We start from the raw sequence: 27,517 nt of genomic DNA, 5'->3' as shown, positions 1-27,517 counted from the left end.
CCCAAGCCCTGCCTCTCCATCCACACTGAGAGGGGCGGCAGGTCCAGGTATTCGGCGGCAATTCGGCGGATGGTCCCTCACTCCGCCTGGGAGTGAAGGACCTCCCGCCGCAGATCGCGATCACGGCTTTTTTTAGATTGCGATCGTGGCTTTTTTTGTTTGTTTTTTGGCTGCTTGGGGCAGCCAAAACCCTGGAGCCGGCCCTGGCGTCACGGATCCACACGTACGCAACACTCCACCACCAATGGTGCGTAGTGCAGACGAAGTGTTAATTAGCATATTTGAAGGCTTAATCTGAAAGAAGGTAAAATTACTTCCAATTACACTCCTATCACCCCCACCTCCGATGTAGCTGTTGCTGCACTTGTATTCACACAGGTAATGAAGATCCCTTGGGGACTACATTTTATCCCCTGCTGTGGAGCAAGGCTCCCCGAGCAGATGATGAAGTGCATTAAGATAGAAGGCATTTGAGCTGTTCTGCTTCTGTGGAAATCCTTCCTTTTCATCTCGATGGAAAGGGGTTTTCTCCAGAGTAAAAGTAGCCAAGGGACAGATTTTGCACAAATAGGTGGAATGGAAGCATCATGTCTTCTTTAGACGTAACCCAGTTTGTGACAGCCCTGTCTAAAAAAAAAAGATTATAGACACACTTCTTAGCTTTTAAGTGGGCTTTGTATATTAACCATTTCCCCAAGCTCCTAAAGGAAGGCATTTTTTCCTTTGCTCCCCACATGTGCATTTTTCTAGGATGAGACCTTTAAATCAAGTTAGGATTGATGAGCACTGACAACTTAGGGCAGGCTGAAGCCCAGAAGAATGCTCCTGAAAAGCAAACCTCTTGTGTTTCGAAACTATCAGCGTGTTCCCATGAGCGGATATTTCCATCCACTTTTGCCTAGGGAAGAGATCCTAGATCCACCCTTGAGGTCTTCACCTCCTACCCCCCGTGTGAAATAACACGGGTTGGATACAGTGCTACCCTGACAACACGCTCAAGTGAATTTGTCAAGAGCAATTTGCAGCTCCGAGCCTGGGATGCAGAATGCAGGAGCTGTGGATAACACCCTCTCTGCTGAGGAAGAACGGCCTTCCCCAGGAGGACAGGTTAATGCAGAGTCTGATCTGCTTTCCAGCACATCGCAAGACTCTCCTCTTTGAGAAAGCTCCTCCGCCATAACCCGAACGAAGGCAGGTTGGGAAAAGGGAATTTAAAAACTCTGTTCTTACACAGGCCTGGTTTTCAGTTACCCTGCACCTTCCATGGCCATTTTCACTTCTGCACAGAGGATTTTAAATGCTCTCATAACAAGGCAGTCTCTCCTCTACAGGGTGGATGTGGCCTGTGATCAGCCAACTGTGGCCAAGGTCTGGCCCCCTTAAGAACAGCTGTTCTGGGTCTTTTAGTTCCCCTAGAAAGGGTAGGGTTACCATACGTCCGGATTTTCCCGGACATGTCTGGCTTTTTGGGCCTCAAATCCCCGTCCGGGAGGAAATCCCCAAAAGCCGGACATGTCCGGGAAAATAGGGAGGGAGGGGCCGGCGGTGCTCGGCCGGGGGTGCGGGGCCGGCGGTGCTCGGCCGGGGACGGGACGGGGACAGGGATGGCGGTGCTGGGACGGGGGTGCTCGGCCAGGGGATAGCGCCCCAGGGCCAGCCGCCGGAGGGAGCCACTCGGCCAGGGGGGCCGGACTGGGCCATGCCGCACCCGCCCCAGCCTCAGACTCATTCTACCTGCTGCCTCCCTGTTTCAGACTTCCCGGGAACATTTGATTCGCGAGAAGCAGGGGAGGGGGAGGAGCAGGGGACGGAGTGTTCAGGGGAGGGGGCAGAGTTGGGGCGGGGACTTTGGAGAAGGGGCGGAGTTGGGGCGAGGCTGGGGCGGGGAAAGGGCGAAGTTGGGGCAGGGGCGGGGCCCCGTGGAGTGTCCTCCTTTTTTAAAACTAAAATATGGTAACCCTAAGAAAGGGCCAAGCTGGGAAAGGGCATCAGGTGACTAATCATATGGCCAAGGTAGGAAATGAAAAGGCAGGGCCTTCAGTTTTGATTGGGAGGGAAGAGAAGCGACTATGAAGTAGGGCTAGGCAGGAAACTGTTTTCTGAGCCCATGAAAATTTTGAAGGTTTCAAAATTTCTTCCCATCCTTGATCAGTACAAAAAGTTGATATCTTAGAAAATTTTCATAAAACAACAAACCAAAAAAAATTAATTTTGGTTAGGGGCAATCAAAAGGTTTTGCTTTAATAATTTTGAAACATTTTGTTTTGATTTTAACCTAATTTGATCTTTCCTCCCTTAAAAACAAACAAACTTTTCTTTGATATAGATTACCGTATATACTCATTCATAAGATGAATGTTTATAGTAAAAAAGGGAAGCACCGGAGAAGGGGGTCGGCTTTTGAACGGGGATAGAGAGGGAAAGGTGGGACACAGCCCCTCCTCCCAACAGAGGGGGCAAGGAGAGGCAGCACAGCCAGCAGAGCCAGAAGGGAAGAGGCAGGGCTAGAGTGTCTCCGCTTCTGGCCACGCTGCTCTCCCCCCAGCCTCTGAAGCAGCTGCAGCTCTGGGGCTGGCAGACTGTGGCCGCGTTGCCCAGCCTGCCGGAACAGCTCCAGCCAGGCCAGAGACATCCTCCTCTGGCCCTCCCCAGATAAGGTGGGAAGGGAAAGGATGGGGAGAGTGTGGGGGTCCCGGGCTAGGGGTGGGGTCATGTGGGGGGTGGTCACAGGGGTTACTCCCCTGACTCCCAGCTTCTCCCCCCAAAAATTTCCCCACCAGTTGCTGTCCCGGCCCGTCAGGGTAAGCAGCTGGCGCGCTGGGACACTTTGTTTACTTAGGTTTACCTCCGTGCCTGCGGACGCTCGAGGTAAACAAACCATCTCGGCCCACCAGCGGCTTATCCTGATGGCCGGGAGCCAAAGTTTGCTGATCCCTGAATTATAGGGTCGGCTTATGAATGGGTCATAAAAATTTTCCATTTTTACTTATCCATCTTGGGGGGGTCGGCTTATCAACGAACCGGCTTATGATCGAGTATATACCAATTTAATTTTGTTCAAAAAATATTTCAATGGAAAAAAACAAAATTTTTCCAGTTCCATGGGACCCTGACAATTTCCAAACTTTTTCTCTCAACGTTTTTCAACTCGGGAAATGAGTCGAAACTGACTCTTTCCCGGCCATTTTGGTTTAAACAAATTGGAATTTTTCATAAAAAAAACATTTTGTCAACAAATTCCCAACCAGCTTGAATAAGCTGGCATTGCTATGGCATAGCTACAGCGATGGTTGGCTGGTGGAGTCTACCATGATTCAACCACAATCTCTTGAAGGAGGACTCTGCATTAAATGCAGAAGGAACGGTGTGTTCATTCTGTGATGGCATAATGAACCAGACCCCAAAGGGTGGGGGTAGGGAATGTTCCATTAAAACTCCTGGGTGCATGAGAATTAGCTGGAGAAACAAGATGGGGAAACTGAGGTAGGTGGACTGCAGTGCTCCGGTGGGCCGGGCAGTGGGGCACAGCCACAGCCTGCTCTGGGGGGCGGGGCCGAGCAACACAGCTGGAGTCTGGGGGGAGAGCACCGTGGCCAGAAGCAGAGAGACTCTGGCCCCATTCTGATTCAGGAGTGTTTTGCACCGGCATAAAGGACTGTACAAGGTGCAGGTCAGAGAGAGTCAAACCTGCCAATCTCATGAAGATCCTCCTATACCAGGGAAAGGAGATGAGCAGATGACTCCATGAAGTCCCACCTTGCAAATCTAATTTACCTGGGAAGAGTTTAGACACAACACTAATAGGTGCTATAGGAAACTAAGGGCCTGTCTTCATTGAAGTATGAGCTCGTTACCCTAATTGGACTAGGCTATATATCTACACTGCAGGCAAGGTGTGTGATTGCAGCTTGTGTCAACATACTTGAACGGGCTTGAATACTGGAGCAATGAAGCCATAGTAGCATGGACTTTTAAGCAAGGGGTGTAGAAGCTCACCTAGAACCTTGGGTAGCTACTTGGGAGGCCAGCCTGCCCTAAATCATGATGGCTATAGCTTCACTGTTCCAGGACCCGAGCTAACTAGATTAAAGCTAGCTGCAATCACACCCTGTGATTGTGTAACACCGACAGACCCCACTAGTCAGCAGGTGGGATTGAACCTGGGACCTCTGGAGTTTAGTGTATGAGCTTCTACTGCATGAGCTAAAAGCCAGCTGGCTGTTGGCTAAGTCTGTAGAGCAAACTCATGAATCTCTCGCTAAGTGGTCTCAGTGCCACTAGATGGGACAGAGCACTACACCCAGGAGGTGTGTGGGTTACAACTGCATCAGAGACATACCTTTAGCCTGGTTCTAGTGAAAGCAACCACACTGCAAATTAACACCTGCAGTACAGAGAGACTGGATCAGCCACACAGAGTAATTGCATCCCCGCCGCATTACTAGCTCAAGCATCAGCTGCATTTAAGCCGCCTTCCTTAACAAGCCAGCTAGCTTGCGTTTAAAACACTACTCAGATGGAGCTCGAGTGTCTGTGTGTGTGGACAGGAGTCAGGTTAGGGCAACACGCGTTACACCTTGAGCTAGCACTGCTCCTGAGTCCTAAGATAGGCAGCATTTCCAGTCAAAGGTAAACTTGTTAGAAGTTTACTGGCTAAGTGGCACCATCTGCTGAGCAAAGCAACAGTTTCCACGGCTGATAAACTGAAAACAATTAGCCATTTCTGTTGCTTTCTGGAGGAAGATACAGGCATGAGCAAACCTCATGACTGTACACGTTGATTTCTGATAACATAATTCATGTAAATGTCTTTGCAAACCAGCTGCAGCCCCTAACTAGTAAAAATAAATTAATGCCATAAATATAATGAAAACATAATTAGCAATTAAAGAGGACGCTGACAGCCTCATGCTGTATATGAAAATAGGAGCGTGGCTCTGCATTTGAATGCACGAGAAAGAACAAGAGCACGGAAAGTCTGCTGCCCATGTTCTGCTAGTTGTTTAGCAGCCAATCCCTAGTGGGAGACGCCAGTGTCAGACTGGTTGGGGATTGGTGAGACACTAGGCCAGTGGACTGAGTCTGTTCCGCCGTGGGAAGGTATATGTTAGAATGACTACAGGGCATGTGACCAGGTGCTGTTCCTAGCTTGGGAAGGTAGTGTCTAGTGGTTAGCGCAGGGGGCTCAGCGTCAAGACTCCTAAGTTCTATTCCTGGCTCTGCCACTGATTTGCTGTATGCGCTTGGGCAAGTTGGGGTGCATTGTATTTATTAACCTATGTGACTTGAGTTTGAAATGGGGGCAAAGCGCAAAACTCCCACCGAAGTGAGTGGGCGCTGCCCGTGCTCAGCCACTCTGAGAAAATAAAAAACCAGGCCCCTTTATAAGATCGGAATTTAGGTGCATAACATTAGGAATCAGGTTTCAACTATTTGGTGCTATCCTCCCAATGCCCAAATATCCTCATTTTACAGACGGCGATAAATCTCACTTGCCTCCTTCACAAGGACAGCGAGAAGCTTAACTAAGCAGGCCCTGTTTTTTTGTCAGTTCTGTGCATGCTCCTCTCATTAAAGTCAGTGGAGCTGGTGGGATAATTGGGCCACTGCTGTTTGTAAAGCACTTGGAGATCCTGGGGTGAAGACAAGTGTGAACTTTTTATCATGGTGAGACCAGCACCATATGCTTCTGGAGATGCTGAAATACCAAAAACCCTTTAGCAGCATGACTTTTTGACAAAAGGCTGGTGCAAAGATGCAGCATCATGGACTCTCACTGGGGTTATTTTATTCAGTATTTCAAGCAACATCTGGTTGGGTGGGAATTAAACCTCAGACCTCTGGATCTTAAAACAAAAAAACACATGACCATAAGAACAAGTCCCTTAGTTTAAAGGCTCAACCACAAACCGCTATACATGGAGTAGTCAATAGACAGGGGCCAGAGCCACAATGTATACATTACACATTCCCCCTGGCCAGGGAAGTTTGTCCCACCACAGCACAAATCCCCCAACAGGTCACCACTTCTAAGGTAAGCCCTGGGTTGGGTTGTAGGAGCAAGGGCTGAACCCAGGACATCTAAGTCTGCAGCTGGAGCCAAAGAACTCAGACTCCTGGAGTTAAGTACCACAGCAACCTCATCAACGTCTGTACATGCGCTAGCTACAAAACAGGTTCAGAGCCACATCCCATAGGCATGAATTACACACAGGACAAATTTCAAACTGTCCGAATTCTTCCAAACCTCCAAAAATGTCTCAATTCAAGAGGAATTTGAGTTCCGGGTAAAGGTAAGGTTGAGATCTGCACCAGCCTGCCAACTGGTGCTGGTCAGAAACTGCTGTTTCTCTTTCAGAGGAAATTCCAACATTTCAAAATGGCATTTTACTCTGATTCAGAACAAAAACACAACATTGCCCATGGAATAAAAATTCTGGGACGTTTCAGTTCAGAGCAACCAAACTGATCTATTTCAAAATGGTGAAAGTGTTTTATTTTGGTAATACTGAAATAATATAAAATATTAATACTGCACATTCAATAGAACATTAAAGAGACGATATATAAATATAATTTAATGCTAACATTAATGTTAATGTAATGTTTTAATGTAATATTGAAGTCAAAACAAAATGCACTGAAGTGATAAACATTTTTATGTACTGAATTGAACATTTTGATGTTATCACAGGGAAACAAGAAAGTCAAAGTGATTCATTTAGACTTTTCCCCATAAAAAATACCATTGAAATAGACACATTCCTGTTTTGATTTCAACAAAACTGCATTTTTCTGGCCAGAAACTGTTCCATCAAAAGTTTTTTGACCAAGCTCTACCGCCACGCCTTAAGGCATAACTGAGCCATTATGAGCTGAGCGCCCCCTAGAGGACAATGCCAGCAACTGAGCATTTTTGCTAGCTCCGAGTAAATTTTCAAATGGCAAATTTGAACTGGGAGGGAAGGAGTCAGTTAATGACCATTGTTTCCTATTGTAATGCTCTTGTCAATGCTTATGCAGATGGGACATTTTCAAGCTAGAGCTGATGACATCCCTAAGATCTAGGGATACAGTTCCCTGCCCGGTGACATAATGTAGCAGGAAAAATACAGGACCCAGAAGCCAATCTCTTCGATTGGCTAAGCTTGAATCTGTCACACACAAAAGATGCCACTAAACCTGAATGACTGGAAACGATTAAACCCAACATGTCCCACTGTTTGCCACGCTGATTAAAAGCAGCATCCCAGCCCCGTGGAAATTGACTAAAACTGTGCCTGCGGACTGTGCGGTGCCGGTGGGAGATCATTTATCACTTGCATATTCCAAGCCCCTTGGTTAGAACGGAGAGTTACTATAGGTTGCCATGAGGGATTTATATCTGCATGAATAACTTAATGCCATGGCAAATGCTTTAATTTCTTTGTAGTATAAATTAGCATGCTAATCTGATAATAATGTATTAAGGCCGCCAACAACAAAAAAACGATATCACGCATGGTTAAGCATTATAGGAATTGAAATTGAGACAGGATCACTCCGTTATTTTGCTGGAACACCCCCAGCGCTAGGAGGGAGACGGAGGGAGGGATTAGATTACAGAAATTCACTTAAAGTGGGTCCCTAAAGCAAAGACGAGCCAGTTGAATTGTTGCTGTGGGTCTTCTCGCCTCACACATCCGTTGCTAGACTGTTTGATTGCTGGGGACTGGCAGGGTAGGAGTGTAAAAGGGGGAAGTTGCCTGGACTGATTTAGTGTATGGGATACAGGGTTAAAACATGAATGATTTGACCTTTTTGAGTTGCTGGCTCTATGGATGCTTTTGCAATTAATTATCCATGCAAATCAGCCTGCTTCAATAGCAGTGAATCCCACTGGGGCTGCTGCTGCCAAAAGGGTGCAAAACTGGGACTGTCAGGAAGATGTGCACAAAACTAAAGCACCGCCCCTCCCTAGCCTACCAGTTTTCAAAGTGATTCCTGATTTGGGGGGCCCAACTGAGGTACTTTAAGGGAACCTATTCTCAGATGGCAGGTGCTCAGCACTGTCTGAAAGTCAGGCCCCTTCAAGGTGTCTCAAGTTGGGCCCCCCAAAAGCCATGCACCCCAAATCACTAGTCCCATTTGAAAATCTGGGACCCATCCTAGGCTCTCAGACACTTGAGTGAGACCCAGCAAGAGCTGATGTAACAGGGAAAGTACATACAAAATCACTCCACAATCATAGAAAGCCAGGTATCATAGGATACCAGGGCTGGAAGGGACCTCAGGAGGTCATCTAGTCCAACCCCCTGCTCAAAGCAGGGCCAATCTGCAGACAGATTTTTTTACCCCAGGTCCCTAAATGGCCCCCTCAAGGATTGAACTCACATCCCTAGGTTTAGCAGGCCAATGCTCAAACCACTGAGGTATCCCTCCCCTCCAATCTAATGGGAGAGCAACCATGTTGTCTCCTTGCTCTGCTCCCTACGCCATATTGAGGATATGGGGAACCACAGTAGCCCAGCTGGAGTTAGGGTGACCAGATGTCCCAATTTTATAGGGACAGTCCCGATATTTGGGTCTTTTTCTTATAGAGGCTCCTATTACCCCCCACCCTCTGTCCCGATTTTTCACACTTGCTGTCTGGTCACCCTAGCTGGAGTCCAAATCACTGTTTATTAATGATGTACATACAAGGCCTGGCTACCTATGTGCATTGCTGTTCTGGCAGGGCTCTCATGACTTCTGCAACACAGGACTACTAGCCACTAGAGGGCTCCCACGCTATTTAAAGGGCTATTACCAAACTCCTATACAGGACATACAGAAGAACTGTATCTTCAGCCTATGAAAGGTAAATGAGCTCCTCCTCTCTCCATGGACGGGAAGAACAGATCTATTACCGAGCAGAATGTGGGGCCTCCCACAGATCGTGCAGCTCTGGGGTAGTGTATAATTCGTACCACTGCCATTCGTCCAGCAGGGTTTTTGAATCAAGACTGGCTTTCTCAGCAAGGCAGCACAGCAAAACTCAACCTGTAATTGCCTGCACATTGCCTCCACGGGCACTGTGCTTCGCTTTGCAACACTGCCATCTCCGCAGCCTTCAGAGGCAGCGGACAACACGCTCCACAACACGTTCTGTGTCTGGATCTGAAACAAAACCCTTGTGGCAGAGCAGAGGCTTAACAGGGAAGGGAAGTAGCCCTTAAAACAACAGATGGTGGAATCTCTCCATTTCCCTTTCTGGGCTGAACTGAAACCATCTGGGGATTTACAGGGTCTCGAGATGATCTGCTCTCTTCATGTATCTTTTCTGTCCATCAGCAGCTGGCGAGGCCTGGCCTGAGGAATCTCAGCACCTCACACCATGGGATCATAGTGAAGCCTAGGGTTACCATATTTCAACAATCTAAAAAGAGGACGGGAGGAGCCCCGCCCCCGTCCTGCCCTAGCCCCGCCCCTGCCCCTTCCACTCCCTCCCACTTCCCGCCCCCCTCAGAACCTCCAACCCTCCCCCCCACTCCTTGTCCCCTGACTTCCCCCTCCTGGGACCCCTGTCCCTAACTGCCCCCCAGGACTCCACCCCCTACCTAAGCCTCCCTGCTCCTTGTCCCCTGACTGCCCCCTCCTGAGACCCTCCCCACATCCTAACTGGCCCCCTAGGATCCTACCCACTACCTGTCCCCTGACTGCCTCAACCCTTATCCACACCCCCACCCCCAGACAGACACCAGGGACTCCCACGCCCCATCCAACCACTCCCCACTCCCTGACAGCCCCCCCTTCCCCCCAGAACTCCCAACCCAGAAGCCACTTCACAGACACTACTGTAGTTTAAGGGATGGAGTGGTTTCCACAACCATGGAGCCCTAGGGAAAAAACTGTTAAAGCCCAGTAGTCTATGTGGTACAGGAAATTGTCTCAGATGCCTGGCTGGTGGATCTTGTTCACATGCTCAGAGTCGAACGATCTCCAGACTAATTTTCCCTCTGGCCAGACTGGCAGGGGCTTTGTGGGCTTTTCGCCTTCCTCTGTAGTGTGGGTTGCTTGTTAGGATCATGAGTGTATCTCTAACCAAGTCACTTCTCTGGCAAGGCAGGGGCCTCAGGCATTGCCTCACTTGGGCCTCCTCTTTGCTGCCTTTGGCCACCATAGTTCAGTCTCCAGAGGGCTGTAATACTTTAGTCCAAGCCCGGGTGCTGGATGCAATACGGGGTAATTAAGTGGCCTCTGGTGCATGGTGGTTCCTTCTGGCCTTAAGCACCATGTGACGTGAGTTGAAGTGTCTCTCTGTTCCGTTTCTGGTGGTGAACTGCATCCGAATCCCTTGGGCTTAACAACAGTTTGAATGATGCGTCAATCCACCTGCCTGAGGTCACATCACATGACCCAATACAGTGTTATGGGTCATTCATCCCCCCAGCACAGGCGCCAACTTTCCTTGGCGCTGCTGGGTGCTCGCACCTCCGCCCCGACTCCACCTCCTCCCTGCCCCTATTGGATCCCTCCGCAAATCCCCGCCCCGCCCCCGCCTCTTCCCCGAGTACGCTGCGTTCCTCCTCCTCCACCCCTCCCTCACAGCGCTTGCACCGCAAAACAGCTGTTTTGCGACGCAATCGCTGTGAGGGAGGGGGGAGAAGCAGGATGCAGCGGCGCGCTCAGGGGAGGAGGCAGAGACGAGCTGGAGCAGCGGGTTGGGGAGCTTCCAGTGGGTGCAGAGCACCCACCAATTTTTCCCCATGGGTGCTCCAGCCCCGGAGCACCCACGGAGTTGACACCTATGCCAGGGGCTGCTTTGACCTTCCGGTGACCCATCAAGCCCGAGAGGTTTGAGGAGTCAGGGATTACTTATGAGAAAGGAAGTGATTAATTATTTGGGGAGGGGAAAGATCTGTCTAAGACAGGTAGGTATTCTGAGCAGAGATGAAACCAATAGAGCACGTGGCCTACAACTGGAATGGAGTGGGGGAAGTGCTCTTTCTGGGCCAGTGTGGTCCAGTAGATCAGGCATTTGATTAGCTCTCGGATTCCTGGGTTCTATTCTCTGTTCTGCTACTGTGACTGACTTGCTAAGTGACCTGGAGCCAGGACCTGATTCCTCTTCCACCCTTTGTTTTGTCTTTTCTTGTCTTGTCTCTTTAGACTAAGCTTCTTGAGGACATGGACTGCCTCTTACTAGGTGTCTGTACAGCCCCTGGCACAATGGGGCCCTGATTTCAGTTGAGGTCTCTAAGTGCTATAGTAATACCTCTACTCACTGTGACCTGGGTTTTTCTTTGTCTCTGTTTTGTGTATAATGGCCTGGTAGGGCTCAAACAGGGTTTTCTTTGAACTGAATTCAGTGCTGATGAAAACTGGTGCTGGATTAACAGCCTTGAGGAATTCATGCCTCTGTTTATCTACCACGTGGGACCAAGCAGTAGTGGTTTCACACATTCTCTGTGCTCCAGTCTTAGGTGCTTAATAGGCTATTTCCATTTTTTCCAGCAAGATGGCTGATTTGGACAGAACTGCTAACTCCTTCACGTCCATATTTTTTCCCCTCCCTTTTACTGCTTTTCCGCAGAGTGAAATCAAACTGCCACCTGATTTGCATGTTGTTATGTGTTACTGTGGCAATTAAGGAGGGATCACCTGTCCCTTTGTCTATTCAGGGCTGCTGAAGGTCTCCAAACAGGAAAGGCACATGCATGGCAGGAAGAAAGAAAGCTCTGAACTGAACAGTAGGTTTCTCTGTCCTTAGGAACAAATATTAAAATACAGGTAATTCCACTTAGAAAAAGCCTCATTTGACATTTCCCTTGATGGCAAGAGTGATTTCAGTCAGGGATGAATGAGCCTGATCAGGATATGACAAGTCCAGAATCGTCATCCAAAATTTGATCCCAGCCTCCAGGCATTTTAGGGAAGGGTCAGAAAAGTCTCACTAGTTTTTGCCCACCTGTTTGCTTCCTGAGTTTTTCTCTAGAAGCAAAGATACATGTAGAAGCTGCTCGTGAATTTCCAACCCAGCCAATACCGTAAATCTTATGAAAAAAATGTTCCTTTGGGGGAGATTTTCAAACCGAGGCTGAGATTTTCAAAGCTACCAAAAGGGACTTCAGATCCACAACACCCATTCGTTTTAATGGGAGTCAATCAGCCGAATAAGTTTTGAAATCTCAGCCCAACTTTCTAACCAAAAGGAGTCTAACTTTGCATTTCTATGCAACACTTTCCCTCTGAGGATCTCCAAGTATTTTACCAACATTCATTGAACCTCATATCCTAGGCCAGAAGTCTGACCATCCCTGGGTTTTTTAGGTGGGGAGACCGAGGCACAAAGCAGTGACGTGACTTATCAAGGTCACCCAAAAAGTCATAGCTGGGGACGAGACATGGGAGTTCTCCACTCCAGTCCTAACTTCAGGGCCCTGCACGACCACCGCCTACATCTCTGCTCTCATGTCTCCCTTCTCCAGTAGGAGCCTGTGAGAGTTCAGGATGCTCATTGCTTCCTAGTGGGCCTCAGGCACTCGTCAGGACCGGCCCTTATGTTATAATGTTCATGGGGCAGGGCCCTTGATTCTTCAGTGTTCTGTACAGCACTTCTCAGGGAACAGGAACTGGGGAGAAGTTGTCTTTAAGGACACCCTTGCATGCCCCAATTCTAGGCTGCGTAGGGGCTGAAATGGCCCCGGTGTGACTTACACAGTCCAGAAAGCTGATTGAAATGATGGCAGCCTCCCTAGCACTACAGCCTGAAGGGGACGCATGTTGCTGTAGCGACAAGCATGACAGTTAGCAAGTGAATGGTATCTCTTGCTTTTCCTCAGTAGAGCTCCAAGTGCTTTACAAAGGAGCTCACCCTCACTACTCCCATTTCACATATGGGGAAACTGAGGCACGGGGCAGTGATGCGATATGTCCAATGTCACCCTGTAGGCTAGTATACAGCCAGGAATAGAATCCAGACAGCGTGAGTTCGTCCGCTGCTCTATCCAGTAGGCCAGACTAAATACAGAACAACGCACACATCCAGGGTTCCGTGGTGCAATACCTTACCTGGTGGTGGAAAAACTGGAAGATCTGCCAGTCTACAAGATTAAACCTGAGATGGGGTCGGGGCAAATAAAAACAGTATATAGAAACCTCCTACTGCCTGTGGAGGAATTAGTAGGTGCCCCTTATGGAATGAACCATAACATGGGACCTGGGTGAAAAAGGGATGCTGGACCAAATCCACCACCAAGCGCACGCAGTGGGCCCTGTGGGGCTAATCCACCCGTATTTAGCACATCTGAGAGTGAGCCTGAAAAGGACGACACTAACATAGAGTATCCTAGAATGGAGATCAGATTCCAGACTCCATCAACTGCATACGGGGAGAGCTCCACTTCTTCAGCTCTAAATCCCCGGGCAGAAGCATTCAGGCCTGTTGCTGGCAGCGCTCACGGCAATGATGAGACCATCCTGGGATGATGAGCTTGTCCCACCAACATTCCCAGACCTCCTGGAAGAGAAACAGGCCTGTGATGACACCCCTAGGTTGGTGGACAGAGGGGACATACAAGTGGAAGGTGTCCCTGATGCCTTGGACATCCCAGTACCGGAGCAAGAAATGCAGGGGCCTGTGCCTGTAGAGTGGGGAACCCCAAGGGAACCTTCACCATCCCTAGCCCCAGAAGAAGTCCCCACTGCCCCTGCCATGCCCACTCTCAATATGCGTGTTATAAGGCCAGGAAACAGGCTAACTTACGATGCACCTGAAGTGGTTAGTAAGGAAGTGGTTAGTTAGCTCATTGGCTTGTGGCAACCATAGTGGGTTTCCTCAGACCTTTTGAGGAGAACTCACGTAGTTGGTATAATCTGAAGTGTAATTTTCCAGAACAACAAATTCTTGGCTGGGGGGAGGATGTAAGCAGGATCTGAATGAACGTTTCTCTGACAGCTAGCTGGGAGGGGAAGACACTATGGGTGTGTTTATATAAATACAGTTTGCTCCTGCTCTGTTTACATATTCATCACTTACAGCTGTGTCAAAGGATCAACTTTGGCTGGTGTTGGCTACAAATGACCTTAGAACTGAATTATGGTTACCAATGTTGTAATTATTGTAGGAATACAGGAAAGCAGGTCTGTGCTTAACCTGTCCCAAATGATGGGGGGGCACCCTCAGTTGAAAGAACCTCATTAAGCTGGGGCTCGAATGTCACAGCCTTGTGAAAGTAAAAGGGGTGAGGACAGGAGTTTTGGTGCCCTGGTCCGGAGGCTGCACCCACCCCCTGCAGTCCTCTCTAGACTGGACTAACCTATTTTTTCATATTGTTCAAAGAATAGAGCTAAACAGGCTTTATTAGGAGCCTCTTTTTATTTTAATTGCTCCATCAGAGCTGAAACCAGTTGTGGTAGTACTGTGTGTTTCTACCCTACCTGCTAAGAGCGAAAATCACTGAAAGCGGAAATCACTTGGGATGGGGCAATGTTTCTGCCCAGCCGGCAAAAGAGCTAAAAATCACTAGAAGACTGATGTGCAGAGGTCATAGCAGACAGGCAGAAAGTGACTGACAATCAGCTGGCGAACGAGTGACCAGCAGGGCAGTGGCGAAGAGGCACGAAGAGCGGCCAGCAGCAGAAGGGTGCTGTGAGAGCGGTAAGCAAGTGGGCAGTGAGCGGAGCGAGTAAGATGCCTCTTTATCCCCCACCCAGGATGGGAGGTGAACTCTGTAGATGCACCTCTGAACTCTTGGTCTGCACTGACCAAGGACAGCAACTGTGAATGGGTGCAGAGAAGGGACGGGCGTGTTAAAGGGACTTTTGGTGGCTGGACTTAAGAACCTGAGGGGAAAAGGACACTGCCCAATCTACTTGGGGGTGGGTCTTTTACTCACGGTTGACGTTTATGAACCCTGTTTGTGGTGTTTTCCCAAATTAACGCCGAGTTACTTTCCTCCTTTTATTAAAAGTTTCTTTTCTACACTCGGACTCTGCTTGTGAGTGGGAAAGTATTGCCTCGCAGAGGTGCCCAGTGGTGGTGTGTAATTTTCCCAGGTTACTGGGTGGGGGATCGACCGGTTCTGTGTTGTATCGATGGAAAGAAACCCCTAAATATTGAACCCGGCCCTGGTTGCTGCTGGCTCCACTTAGGTTCCACAGGAAAGCAGTGTCAAAGCTGGGAATAGCACCCAGGTCTCCTAATCCAGAGTCCTGCCTTCTAGACCACTCTGCTGATACTATTTATTATTTGTTCCTGGAAGCACCACAGGGTGCTAGGTGCTGCACATACAACCACACTTCAGGTTAGTTTTACCTTTTCACTCTACCATACTCTGATCATCCCTCCATTGAATTCGTACCACCCAGCTCAGGGATCGTACACGCCTGTCAATGGCAGTTCTAAGGTTGTTGCTCTCAGAAGTGTTGGGTCCTCTTTTATGAGGTGGGGAATGCAGCGGCACAGCCTGAAATGTCATTAAAGGGGGGGGAGGGGAATGGAACAAATACTGCTGCGTTTATTTAATTTCTCATGGATTTTCAAAGGTCCTGCCATTATTCACTGTCATGCTTCACTTTCTGTCAGTTAGCCCCAGATGAGAGCCAGGGAGCTCATGCGATTAATCAAGGCAGCTTGTCAAGGCTCTATGGTCCCGTGGCAGGAGAAACAAATGAAAAAGAGAGATGCTACTGGGGGCGTGGGCCGGGTTCATGTCTCAGCTGCCCAGGAAGCATTCACATTTGTGTAACGGTTGCGCTGTCGTTAACCAACTAACCTTGACCGAGCACTTGAAGACACATAACAGGAATCTCAAATGCCGTTGAGCTGTCCCACTTAAAGGGCTATTTATCTGTCTGAAGTATCTATTGCTGCACATGGCCACTGATGGTGATTACCATCTCTGCTTTGTGCCGCTCCCCTGAAATACTCCAGTCTGCTCCGAATTCCAGGCCACCGTCTCACACCCAGCCCTACTTCTACAAGATGTCCGGAAAGCATGACCTATGAGGCAACAATTGGGCACAGTTACTCTAGAGACGAGAAGGCTGAGAGGGGACATAGCAGGTTCTTATAACGAGGACAGCGATCAATTGTTCTCCACTTCCACCGAGGCTAGGGCAAGAAGGAATCGGCTTAATTTGCAGCTAGGGAGATTTAGGTTAAATATTAACAAAAACTTTCTCATTCTCAAGCTAGTAGAGCACAGGAGTAGGTTCTCCAGGGAAGCTATGGAATCCTTGACCTTGGAAGTTTTTAAGAACAGGCCAGACAAACACCTGTCAGGGATGGTTTAGGTTTACTTAGTCCTGCCTCAGGAGGGGACTGGATTAGATGACTTCACTCAAGGTCCCTTCCAGGCCTACATTTCCATGATTTTAATTCAGCCATCCATGGCGTGGTTTTGTGAGTCTGTCCTACCCCATTTCTTTTCCTGCCCCCGTTTTACTTGTCTGTTTGAAAAGGGCCACCTTTAAGAAAAGGCTGCATACTTAGCCCTGTCTGCACTGCAAATGTAGTGCCGTTTGTATGTGCTTGTGCCAGGCCACATATAACCTGTTTCCCTCCCCCCCGCTCATTTCTGAGAAGACAAGACACATATTGGGAGAGATTCAATCCTCTATCCCGTCCCGATGGGGACAGAAGCCAGAACTATGCTGCAAGTGCCACCCTCCCCCCACTCAAGCACAGTGTAGGACTGCCATTAAGCAGCCCTGTGCTGGTCCCATTGCGACACCCAAAACAAGGGGGCATGCCAAGGGCAGAGCCAGCATGTTGGCGCAGGAGTGCGAGTCTCCATAGCACCCACCTCTTTGGAGATTCTGGGCTGCACCACTCTATTGAGCTGCTCAGAGGCATCTTACAGGAAGCTGCCAGAAACAAGAGCACCCTTGGGGCTGCTCTAATTTACACAGAGGGCCATTTCAGTGCCCACAGCGGCCCACAATCCCATGGATGCAACAGTGGCAAGAATAAGCTATTGTATAATGTACCACCTTGTTTAATTTGTTCTAGAGCAGGCAGGGCTGATGGAGTCACTGCCCCAGAGACTGGGTGACTCAGGGATGGCTAATAGGCTAGAGATCCTTTACTAGATCATTCATTCAAATCCAGTCCAGGTCCATAGAAACGGAAAGGTTTTGCCATCTGCTGCCTGTTCGGGGGACCCACGTCAAGTGAGTTCAGTGGGATTCTCCCTGCATCACTACGGTGGTGCCTGCATCACTGAAGAACCCCATCCCAGCGGGCATCATGCGTTGCCTGGTTAGCAGTGACAGTGGAGAAGTCAAGCCCTGAATGAGCTATGGAGACTGAACTCCCCCCAGCCACGCCCCTAGGGGTCACGGCTAAGTGTTAGCTGCACTGCCCCTGGTCTCTGGACTCCTGCGTCTTTAGTTTTCAGGGCTGTCAAACGGCTGGACTTTCCGCTGGCACTTAAAAATAAGCAGCCACCAATCTGGGTGGCTCTGAGACTTAGAGATGATGTTAAGGAGCCCATTAATAGAGCTGCATTATGTTACCAGAGACATTATTCTGACCCATGACCACCACCACCATAGCTACTGAACCAGCTGAGTGAAAGCCCCTGCCCACAGGACCATGCTGAAGCAAGGACAGATCTGCTCATGTCAATTTTATTCTGTAAGCGTTGAAGCAAAGAGAGGAGGATTTTCATCATGCTGGCTGTGTGGTCTATTAATGAATATTTATTGTAAGTTAATATGGCTGGGCATGGCTCTGAATACAAGGGCACTGCTACAGTAACCCAAGAATTGCCATTGCAAGACAGAATCGTAGAATATCAGGGTCAGAAGAGACCTCAGGAGGTCATCTAGTCCAACCTCCTGCTCAAGGCAGGACCAACCCCAACTAAATAATCCCAGCCAGGGCTTCATCAAGCCTGACCTTAAAAACATCTAAGGAAGGAGATTCCACCACCTCCCTAGGTAACCCATTCCAGTGCTTCACCACCCTCCTAGTGAAATAGTGTTTCAGAGCGATGGGCCATCTAATCCAGCCTCAACCTGTGCATCAACCTCTATGAGAGGACGACAAAAAATAATCTGTGATGTACTTAAGCAAACACGCCTTGGGGAATGCCACATCTCCTAACGGACGGCTTTACTTAAGTCATGTGGATGGAATTTTTTCTGAACAGGGAGTGAGTAAACACTTAGTAAGGAGGTTCAGCTTAAGAGAGGAAGGATGGCACAGTGGTTAGGGTACTAGCTTGGGAGACCTGGGTGCAAGTTCTTGCTCTGCCACAGACTCCCTGTGTGACCTTGGGCAAGTCACTACATCTCACTGTGCTTCAGTTCTCAGTCTCTAAGAGGAATAGTAGCACTGCTCTCCTATACCGTGGTGCTGTGGCACTAAATACAGGAAAGATGGCAAGATGCCCAGATTCTACAGGTTGGGGTATCAGATAAGTACTGTAGATAGATTGGATTTAGCTCGTTATGAGGCAGGGGGCAGTTGCGACAGACAGCATCATGCTTCCATACATATAGAGCAAAACAGGTATTTTCAGTCTGAAATGACTCATTTAAGGATTATGGAAACCACACCAAGAAAGAACTAAAGTGAAGCCTCCTGGAGAGCACAGCGTGTGCGTATTCTCTGTAACAGACTGCAGCAGGTCTGAGGCCAACATGGCTGATGAGCTCCACTTCACACAGGGACTCCTTAGCCATGCACAGAAAACAAAAGCCATCAGTTTCCAAGCTCAAAGCATGGGGGGGAGGGTTTGCTTATTCCCCTATAAAACTAGCTGTCATTTATTTCAAAGGACGAGAACTGCGGCAGTGAGTTTTTTGTTCAAAAACAAACCCCGGAACTGATCTTTGGTCTCGTTTTCCACAGTGGAGACTGCAACAAAACAAACAGCCTGATAAAAACTGCTCTGAAAATGCAATGTGCTCACAATGATTTGCGTGCCCCCTGAATGATGGGGGGGATGAATCCTGGGTTCCTGCTCTGAGGCAGTGTGAAGCAGCCAGAGAAGTGCCCCAAAGGGGCAGATGAAGATTCCCCCTGGACATGTCTGGGCCGGGCGGGAGCACACCAACAGTGAGAGGAGGCAGGGCAGAGGGCAGTCCTCCTCCCGCTCCCTGCAGCCACTGGCAGCGTAATTCAGAGCAGCTCCGTAGCTGCTCTATGTTATAGCAGGGCCCATTTTGCCCTGCAAGTATCCCAGGATCAGGGGAGTGCATATTGCCAACTCTTGGTGTGTTTTTTTGGAATCATGACCTTGCATGAGCATCTCGGCTTTCATTTAAAAAACAAACAAAAAAGAAGTTTCTAGCCTTTGTGGGAGCAGAGAAAAGCTTGCAAATGTGACCGGAGTATGTCCCTACCGCTGAAAAACTCAAAGACAAAGAAAAGGAGACTCGTTTTTCTTATTTTACAAAAAAATCTCATGATTCTGTAAGTCAAGCTTGTGATTTGGGGGAGGAGGGGCTGAATTCATGACTTTTAAACCTTTGGAGTTGGCAATACTGGGAGTGTCAAGGTGGCCCAGAGCTGAGGCTAAACTCAATGCAGCAGAATATGGCTCTGTGCTTTCTAACGTGCTTCCCCAATAGGCCCGATTCTTCACTGCCCTGCTCCGTGCAACAGCTTTTACATGAGTGCAAAGTGAGCCTAAAATGCTAGTAAATCAGAACGACTGTGTTTTCCACTCACTTTACACTCGTGCTGAGCCCACACAGGTCCAGGGCAATAGAGAAACAGGCCCTTTGCCTGTAACACTGAATAAACCCGAGCCATCATGCGCGCCCCCTTCTGTCTCCTTGAAAGCCCTTCTTAAAACACCTCAGCCCTTTCTCCTTAACACTCATCATTCCCACGTTCTCCCTCTGCAGCCCTGTTGTCCTGGGCCTGTTTTGACCTTGTCTGCCTGGCGGTATTTAAATTGTGACCTCCTCGGGGCAGGGGATGTGTCTTGTCTCCAGTTTGTAAATGGCAGGGTTATAGAAATGCTTCTCAAGAAGAAGAAGAGTAGCGTGTAATGTGGTTTTTAGCCCGTTCCATGACCGTGGGGTCCAAGCCAAGATTTACAGACAGCCTGTGTGGTAACACAGCTATTCCACATGAGAACTGGGGCCTAAATACAGAGTCACCTAAAGATTCATGGCTATGGAGAACTCGCACTATACTGCTCTATACCCTCCACAGACTTGTCCTAAGTACAGAGCTTATATCCACTTACCTAGCACTGGCTTCCTCCCGTCCCTCCTCAGGGTCTCCCCACCATCTCCTCTGCAGCTTGATCCTCCCTGTATCTCTCTGCCATTCAAGCCATCCCTGGAAGCCTCTCTTGCCCGTGCCTCAGTTTCCCTCCCTCTCGACTAGTGTTTCTTGCTGGGAGCCGGGTTATTGTACACCCTGAAAGCTGTTTCAAGATTAAGGGCAATAGATTTTCACTGACCATGCCACCAGCCTTGTTTTGCCTTCGCCTTCTAAGGCTTGGTCTACACTAAACCCCCAAATCGAACTAAGGTACGCAACTTCAGCTACGTGAATAATGTAGCTGAAGTCGACGTACCTTAGTTCGAACTTACCGCGGTCCAGACGCGGCAGGCAGGCTCCCCCGTCGACTCCGCGTACTCCTCGCGGCGAGCAGGATTACCGGAGTCGACGGGGAGCACTTCTGAGTTTGATTTATCGCGTCCAGACAAGACGCGATAAATCGAACCCAGAAGTTCGATTGCCTGCCGCCGAACCAGCGCGTAAGTATAGACAAGCCCTAAGATGACATTTGCAGGGGCTCAGGGTCCATGACTGCAACTCATTACATGCTGTAGGAGGATTTTTGACTCATTGCAGTTTTCCCCTTGTTGCCCCGGGGGGGGGGGGGAGGGGGCAATTGACCAGCTGCAGGTTGTTTGCTGCCCAGTTATAAAGGCCCATCAACGGGACCCTTCTCGTTCCATCTGCGCGGAGGCATTCAGAGGAAGGAGAATATTCATCCATTCCCCGTCTAAGCACCAACAACGCCAGACTGCCTGCTCAGGGGATTGTACTGGGCTGACTTGCTCTGAGTGAGAGAGACATTTTTAAAAACCATTCCCCTAAGAGTGAGCGTTCCTCGCTGTGCCATGGCTAACAGCATGACTGCAGGCAATTACACAGAGCATAAGCAACAGCATTGATACTACATTCTGCTGGCTACACAAACAAGCTTTCCTCTTTCCTGCAGCCGTAGCCGTGAAAGGCCTTCTGGAGCTGCGCTTGGCTATTAAGTGAGAGGTGAAAATCCCAAGTCTTAATTAGATTAAAATGGCAGAGAGTGGCTCAAACAGGTCACGATATGACTGCAGTTTTCTGCTGAGGAATCTATTGCTGGAAAGAGTGCAGCGCTTTGGAAAGAAGTGGAAGAGGAATGCACTTCTGAGAACATAACTTGTGTTGGTTTAATGGACCAGTTCCTCAGAGACGATAAACTGGCATAGCTCCATTGAAGTCAATGAAACTACTCTTATTTAAATCACCGGAGGATCTGCCTGTGAGAGTGACTACAGTATAGCTTCGCTGTGAGCCTGCTCCAACATTAATTGAAATCAATGGGAGACTTTCTGTAGAGCTGGTCAGAAAATGGATTTTCCACCCCGTGAAAAATGTTGAGGTTTAAGAGTAACAAAATTCATCCTTTATTTCCAATTATTTTTATAAACAAATGTTGTTGAAATTGATACAATTTTGCACACACAAAAAATGGTTTTGTTGAAACAACATTTTCTGATGTGGAAAATTTTCCCACCCGCTCTGTTTCTTTGGATGTTAGAATGCGCTATTTGGGGCCAAACGATTCATAGCAAATAATACGAATGACAACAACAAGCTCTTGGCTTTTCATCCATAGATCTCGAGGAGTTTTACAAAGCAGGTCAGTAGCATTATCCCCATTTTACAGGTGGGGAAACTGAGATACAGAGCATAAGTTTGCTGAAGAGATGCTGGATGGGATTTAGGGGACGTGTCAGCTCTAATTAGTGACCCTTGATGGTTTGGAAGCTTAGCGATGCACTGAAAAGCCCCTGGCTGGAGTGTAAGACTGTGGTCTGGGCCACTTGTGGCCATTAAAGAGCCCGTGAATCTTCTGCAGGAACAGAAGCATGAGTGCTGGTGTTTGGTCCAAATCCCAACTCTGGGAGCTCTCTTCTGCCTCTCCTAGGCCCTGATTTTCAGAAGTGCTGATTACCCATGACTGCAACTGAGAGCTGTGGGTCCTCACCACGTCTGACAATCAGGCTCTTTTAACTCCCTCTGTGGTTTCAACTGGATACATTATCCTATACTCCCGGTTCTCATTCTGTGCTCTGTTATATAGCTGCTGTGCTCCACCCCCCTGAAGTAGGGGAGCCAGTGTGGCCTTGCGGGATGCACACTAGACTGGCACTCAAGAGACCTTGGTGCTAGACCCGGATCTGCTAGTGCCCTTGCGCAAATCACTTTTCTCTGTGTGCCTCAGTTTCCCCATCTGTAAAGTGGGGATCGTGATACTGACCTCCTTTGTAAAGTGCTTTGAAATCTCCTGGTGCAAAGTGCTGTATTAGCTGGTTGGTTGAGCTTCCCATCAGTAATTATAGCCACTGTATGTTTAAGGATAACATGTTACACTCAGCTGTCTTGTATCGCAGGAGGAAGGGTGTTTAAAATGTTTGTTACACTTCTCCTTGTAGGAGTATGATTGATAAGAAGATGTCAAGCAGATTTTGGTGAAAATAATGGGGAAAAAAGAAAGCTACACTTCAAAAAATAGGAGGTTTGTAATGAACCTTGACAGGACTGTATTTAGATTGGTTCAAAAAGACTTACCGTGATATATTCATTCACAAGCGTGTTACATAGACCTGGAGTGTGTCATGTGGAAAAGAACAATACCCAAGTCAATTGCTTTTGCACCATTACTAATACCTATTCTTTGCATTACAGTGCCGCTAGAAGGCCCACCTGAGATCAGGGCCCCATTTGGGCTAGGTGCTGTACGTATACAGAGTTTGCTAAATAGACAAAAAGTAGGGGGGAAACTGAGGCACAGACAGATGAAGTGACTTGCCAGAGGTCACACAGCAGGTCAGTGGCACAAATAGAATTCCAGACTCTAGAATCACAGTCCTGTGCCCAATGCACTCACTCACACTCCCGCCAATCCAGACTAAAGGGCTGTTCCTTTACTATAGACATTAGAATCTGGTTTTGTTTTCTTTGATACACTATTGGTATAAATGAAAGCCAAGAATATAACAGCACAGGTTGGGCAGGCACCTTCTTAAAACTATGGCTTTGTTTTGTTTTATTTGCCTATTTTCCATTTTTCCCTTCTCTGATCATAAAGGAGCCATGAAATGTAAATATCCCAAATGCTGTTTATAAGACACTTCTCACTCCACCATGATCATACTAGCCTGTGGCTCTGAACTTCCATGCATACAGGTATTGCCTGTTATGAAGAAGGGGAGGAAGAAGAAGCCTGCAGTGAAACAATATGAAATCAGCTGATTATGAAACTGATAGATAAGGGCCAAATTTACAGACATTTGGGAAGGGACATCTGAGGCGCTTTGAAAATCAAGCTTTCAAAATGGGTTTGATACCAGCTTTGGATACAGAGCAGGCTCTCCCGTAGAACTGGATATACAAGTTCCAGTTCTTGTTTATTTATTGATTTATTTCAAGAGAAATAATAATAATAAAAAGATGCCCACATGAGGCTCTAGGCGCTAACACACAATGAATATTACAACAGAACCACCACAGCATTAAAATCATGAAGCACAGATTGATAGAAATGTGGGGACCTCAAGAACTCATCAAGTCCAGCCCCCTATGCTGAGGAAGGACCAAGTGAACTGAGACCAGCCCTGACAGGGGTTTGTCCAATCTGTTATTTAAAACTTCCAATGATGGGGAGACCACAACCCCACTTGGAAGCTTGTTTCAGAGCTTGACTACCTTAATAGATCAAAAGCTTTGCCTAATAATATCTAACCTAAATCTCCCTGGCTGCTGATTAAGCCCATTACTTCTTGTCCTACCTTCAGTGCACATGGAGAACAATTGATCATTGTCCTCCTTATAACAGCCCTTAACATATTTGAAGACTGTGATCAAGTCCTCCTCAGTCTTCATTTCTCAAGATTAAACATGCCCGGGTTTTTTTTAACCCTTCCTCATAGCCTATAAGTCATCTTTTCTAAACCTTTTATCATTTTTGTTGCTGTCTTCTGGACTCTCCAATTTCTCCACATCTTTCCTAAAGGATAGTGCCCCAAATTGGGCACAGTACCCCATCTGAGGCCTCACCAGTGCCGAGTGGAGTGGGACAATTACCTTCTGTGTGTTACATAGACCTCCTTGTTAATACACCCCCAAATTATATTAGCTTTTTTCACAACAGCATCACATTATTGACTCATATTCAATTTGTGATCCACTATTAGCCCCAGATCCTTTTCAGCTGTGCAGCCATCTAGCCAGTTATTCCCCATTTTGTAGTTGTGCATTTGGTTTTTCCTTCCTAAGTGAAGGACTTTGCACTTGTCTTTATTCCTTCATAAAGGAATTACGCCAGCCAGTGAGCTACACAACAGCTCCTCTCAAGCCGTTCCATGCTGTGTGAACACAACTGTCAGCTCTCTCCAAAAACTCTGTCTAATGGATGTCGTAAGAACATAAGAACAGCCATACTGGGTCAAACCCGCCTTAGTAGGTGTTCTCCAAAAGTTAGACCAAAGGTCCATCTAGCCCAGTATCCTGTCTTCCGACAGCAGCCAATGCCAGGTTCCCCAGAGGGAATGAACAGAACAGGAATCATCAGGTGATCTATCCCGTCGCCCATTCCCAACCTCTGGCAAACAGAGGCTAGGGACACCATCCCTCCACATCTTGACTAATAGACAGTGATGGACCTATCCTCCATGAATTTATCTAGTTCTTTTTTGAACCCTGTTATAGTCTTGGTCTTCACAACATCCTTTGGTGAAGAGTTCCACAGGTTGACTGTGTGTTGTGTTGAGAAATACTTCCTTTTGTTTGTTTTAAACCTGCTGCCTATTAATTTCATTTGGTGACCTCTAGATCTTGTGTTATGAGGAGTAAATAACACTTCCTTATTTACTTTCTCCACACCAGTCATGATTTTATAATCATATCCCCCCTTAGTCGTCTCTTTTCCGAGCCGAAAAGTCCCAGTCTCATTAATCTCTCCTCCTATGGAAGAGACTAATAGCCCTAATCATTTTTGTTGCCCTTTTCTGTACCTTTTCTAATTCCAATATATCTTCTTTAAGATGGGGTGAGCAGATCTGCACGCAGTATTCAAGATGTGGGTGTACCATAGATTTATATAGAGGTAATATGATATTTTCTGTCTTGTTATTTATCCCTTTCTTAATGATTCCCAACATTCTGTTCACTTTTTTGACTGCAGCTGCACATTGAGTGGATGTTTTCAGAGAACTACCCACAGTGACTCCAAGATCTCTTTCTTGAGTGGTAACAGCTAATTTAGACCCCATCATTTTATATGTATAGCTGGAATTATATTTTCCAGTGTGCAATACTTTGCATTTATCAACATTGAACCTCATCTGCCATTTTGTTGCCCAGTCACCCAGTTTTGTGAGATCCTTTTGTAGCTCTTCACAGTCTGCTTTGGACTTAACTATCTTGAACAGTTTTGCATCACCTGCAAATTTTGCCACCTCACTGGTTACCCCTTTTCCCAGATCATTTATGAATATATTGAACAGCACTGGTCCCGGTACAGACCCCTGGGGGACACCACTATTTACCTCTCTCCATTCTGAAAACTGACCATTTATTCCTATCCTTTGTTTCCTATCTTTTAACCAGTTAACAATCCGTGAGAGAACCTTCCCTCTTATCCCATGAGAGCTTTATAGCAATGTGCTACAAGATCACCACATGTGGGCTAAATTCAGGCCAAGGTGGGCAGCAGGGCCCGTCTTTTTGTTCTTCCCTTGTAAAGGGCCTTGCACGATAGTGTCAGTGCAATATCAAGCCATTCTTGGGCCTGTGGTTCCCAACATCTGAATAAATGTGTGATCGTTCGATGGGGATGGCAGCCCCACGACTAGGCAACTCCCGCAACATAAACAAGAATATTGAAAAGGGTTTTTTTATGTGATTGGCTGTATTTTAGCTCCTTCTTCCAGACCAAGGCCACAGAGTATTCCACACCAGGGCCCTAACCCCAGTGGTACATTGTTGAGAGACAGTGGGATGGACTCAGGTTATGTCTTCATTGCAGAGTTAATTTGGGCCCTTCCTTGGGTTTGCCCCAAACCCTCCTTCTGTCCACACACAAAACCCTTTCACCGGAATTGAGTGGTGCTATCAGCTGCTTTCACTCGGGCTGGTAATCCAAGGACACACACTAAATCTCTCAAGTGCTGATAGTCCTCCAGTGCCTTCCCACAATTCCTCGTGTGCCCACAAGGACAGACAATTCATCGGGAAATAATCATAGAGCGGCTCAACTTATTGTAGAACCATGGGATGTGCTCCCAGAAGCCCTAGAAACACCCATGGCTGAGCGGAGCACCAGTGAGGACTCAGTCACACAGGCAGGGCTTTGCTGTGTGGCTGCTCACATCCAGGCTTGGCTGACCTGGGTGCTCAGATCCAGGTGCTGATCACCTGGGCTAACTCGGCAGTTAAGACATTCCCTAAGGGCGGACCCAGCAAGAGCCAAATTAAAAACTGGCCCAGATTCTCTCCTGCATGGAGATCTGCTGGGCACTGGAGTTGGAGAGAGCATCGGTGAGCAAGTTACTCTACCTCATTGGCTTAAATTTGAGCAGCATAGGGGCTGCTCTAATTTACAGGACACCAAATAATTATCGTCTCATTGGAACACATGCCAGTTGCGAATTGGCGTACTCCAAGTCACCTCCCTGTGCTTGGACATGGAGGCAGCATGCTCAGAGTACCTCTGCCCCGGAGGAATAGCCATGGATATTTTCTGCCTTCAGTTTGGGAGGGTCCCAGCGCATAATTCTCCAACTGTGGAGAAGCTCCAAAGGGTAACAAAGTTAATGGTGTGCCCAGGTGACGTAGGTTGGACCACCTCTGCATTAGCTTCTGCTGCAAGGAGGAGCCAATGCCTCTTGACTGTCCAGCAGTGAGGCTTTTGCTGTCATTTGGGCGGCTGGATATTTGACTAGCAAATCTATCGGGGGGAAATTACATCTTGTGGACGCCAGTAGCCGTGCAAGGCTGCAACGAGTGTCTTTGAAATCAGACAGATCAGCACTTGCAACTCTCAGTCCACCTTAGGGGAAGATTTCACAAGTTCCACGTGGTGTGTAGTCATTGCGAAGCCACAGCTGCTACAGAGTTCAGTCTCCCTTAAATTGCAAATGTGTTGCTCTGCGTAACGGCGACGCCTTTAGCCAAAGAGGATGGCTCAACAGCGTGTGCATCAGGTCCAAAAATACCTTGGCGCCCTTCAACCGGCAGGTTGGTATCTCAGCAGGGAACCGTCCAAGAGGAACGTGCTTTGAGATCCACAAGTCGCTGATCTCTCTA

This window comes from Malaclemys terrapin, chromosome 22 (assembly GCF_027887155.1).
Source record: "Malaclemys terrapin pileata isolate rMalTer1 chromosome 22, rMalTer1.hap1, whole genome shotgun sequence".
Classification (NCBI taxonomy): Eukaryota; Metazoa; Chordata; order Testudines; family Emydidae; genus Malaclemys; species Malaclemys terrapin.
Note: the sequence above shows the minus strand (reverse complement) of the source record.